Raw genomic sequence first — 2,500 nt, 5'->3', positions numbered from 1 at the left:
TCTCTTGTTCTTTGTTCTCTTCTCTGTCTCTCTTTCTCTCTGTCTCTCTCTTTCGTTTCCTTCGCTGCTGTCTTTCTCTCTCTCGCTGTCTCTCTCTCTTTCTCGCTGTCCCTCTCTCTCTCTCTCTGTCTTCTCTCTGTTTTCTGTGTCCTTCTTCCTGTCTCTTTGTTCTCTGTTGTCTTCTCTCTTTTGCTTCTGTCTCTTTTCTTCTCTCTGTCTCTGGCTCTCTTTGTTCTGTTCGTGTCTCTCTTCTCTTGTTCGCTTTTGTTTTCTCTTTCTGTGTTTGTCTGTTCTCTCTCTCTGTCTCTCTTGTTCTCTCTCTTCTTCTTGTCTCTTCTGTCTTTTTTTTCGTGTTTCTCTCTGTTTTCTGTCTGTGTCTCTCTGTTTTTGTGCTTTGATCTTTCTCTTTTCTTGTTGTTCTGTCTCTCTCGCTGTTCTTGTCTTTTTCTGTCTCTCTCTGTCTCTTCTTGTCTCGCTTCTGTCTCTCTTCTGTCTCTCTCTGTCTCTCTCTCATTTCGCTTTCTGTCTCTCGCTCTTCTGTCTCGCTCTCTCTGTCTTCTATCCGTCTGTCTCTGCATTCTTTGTCTCTTTTTTCTTGTCTCTCTGTCTCGGTTGTTTCTTGTTGTTTTTGTCTCTGTGTCTCTGCCTCTCTGTGGTTCTCTGTCTCTCGCTTGTTCTGTCTCTCTCTTTGTCTTGTCTCTCTTGTCTCATTCATTTGTCTGTTCGCTTCTGTCTCTCTCTGTCTCGGTCTGTTCACTCTGTCTCGTTTTGTTTCGCGTTGTTTTTTCTTGTTTGTTTTTTCTGTTCTCTGTTTTCTCTCTCTGTCTCTCAGCTTCTCTGTCTCTGTCTCTCTCTCACTTGTCTTGTCTCTCTCTGGTCTCTCTCACTCTGTCTCTCTCCCACTCTGTCTCTCACTCTGTCTCTCACTCTGTCTCTCTCACTTGTCTCTCTCACTCTGTTTCTCTCTCTCTGTTTCTCTGTCTCTCTCTCTCTCTCTGTCTCTCTCTCTGTCTCTCTTTCTCTCTGTCTTTCTCTCTCTTTGTCTTCTGTCTCTGTCTCTGTCTCTCTCTGTCTCTTCTGTCTTCTCTGTCTTCTTTTCTCTGTCTCTCTCTGTCTCTGCTCCCTTCTGTCTCTGTCTCTTCTGTCTCTGGTTCTCTCTGTTCTCTCTCTGTTTCTGTCTCTCTCTCTCTGTGTCTTTCTGTTTTTTTTTTGTCTCTGCCTTTCTCTCTGTCTCTGTCTCTTGCCCTCTCTCTGTCTCTCTCTCTAGTCTCTCTCTGTGTCTTTCTCTCTGTCTCTGTTCTTCTTTCTGTCTCTCTCTTGTCTCTCTCTGTCTCTTTTTCTGTCTCTTTGTCTGCTCTGTCTTTGTTTTCTCTTCTGTGCTCTGGTCTTTTTGTTCTTTGTGTTTGTCTCTCTCTTGTCTCTGTTTCTGTCTCTCTGATAGTTCTTGTCTCTTTTTCTGTCTTTTTTCTGTCTTCTGTCTTCTCTATCTTTTGTCTGTTTGTTGGTTTGTTTTTGTTTGTTTTGTTTTCGTTCTCTCTGTCTTTGTTTGTCTCTTTGTTTTCTCTGTCTCTCTGTCTCTTTTCCTTCTCTGTTCTGTCTCTGTTTCTGTCTCTGTTCTGTCTTCTCTCTCTGTCTCTCTCTGTCTCTCTCTCTGTCTTCTCTCTCTCTGTCTCTCTCTGTCTCTCTCCCCCGTCTCTCTCTCTCTCTGTCTCTCTCTCTCTCTCTGTCTCTCTCTCTCTCTGTCTCTCTCTCTCTCTCTCTCTCTCTCTCTCTGTCTCTCTCTCTGTCTCTCTCTGTCTCTCTCTCTGTCTCTCTCTCTCTTCTCTCTCTGTCTCTGTCTCTCTCTGTCTCTGTCTCTCTCGAATGCTCCTCTGTCTCTCTCTGCCAGTCTCTCTGTCTCTCTCTGTCTCTCTCTCTGTCTCTCTCTCTCCTCTCTGCTCTCTCTCTCTCTGTCTCTCTCTCTCTCTCTGTCTCTCTCTCTCTGTCTCTCTGCTCTCTCTCTCTGTCTCTCTCTCTCTCTGTCTCTCTCTCTCTCTGTCTCTCTCTCTGTCTCTCTCTCTCTCTGTCTCTCTCTCTGTCTCTCTCCTGTCTCTCTCTCTCTCTCTGTCTCTGTGTCTCTCTGTCTCTCTCTCTCTCTGTCTCTCTCTCTCTCTCTGTCTCTCTCTCTGCTCTCTCTCTCTCTCTCTCTCTCTCTGTCTCTGTCTCTCTCTCTGTCTCTCTCTGTCTCTCTCTCTCTGTCTCTCTCTCTCTCTCTCTCTCTCTCTCTGTCTCTCTGTGTCTCTCTGTCTCTCTGTCTCTCTCTCTCTCTCTCTGTCTCTCCTCTGTCTCTGTCTCTCTCTGTCTCTGTCTCTGTCTGTCTCTGTCTCTCCTCTGTCTCTCTCTCTCTCTGTCTCTTGTCTCTGTCTCTCTCTCTGTCTCTCTTGTTTGTTTTTTTCTGTTTGCTGTCTCTCTGTCTCGTTTTTGTTTTTTTTCGCTTTTGTTGTTTTGTTCGCTGCTTCTC

The 2,500-nt window shown here is 45.3% G+C and overlaps 1 protein-coding gene across 1 annotated transcript in view; it reads left to right on the top strand.

Moving 5' to 3' along the window:
* The window catches only part of LOC123739462 (ZZ-type zinc finger-containing protein 3), a gene marked incomplete at its 3' end in the record, with an annotated part of 32,269 nt that overhangs the window by 25,559 nt on the left and 4,210 nt on the right, over positions 1–2,500 (top strand).

The sequence above is a fragment of the Salmo salar genome, unplaced genomic scaffold (assembly GCF_905237065.1).
Source record: "Salmo salar unplaced genomic scaffold, Ssal_v3.1, whole genome shotgun sequence".
In the NCBI taxonomy this organism is placed as follows: domain Eukaryota; kingdom Metazoa; phylum Chordata; class Actinopteri; order Salmoniformes; family Salmonidae; genus Salmo; species Salmo salar.
The sequence above is the reverse complement of the archived record's forward strand: the minus strand, read 5'-3'. Positions and strand labels throughout refer to the sequence as shown.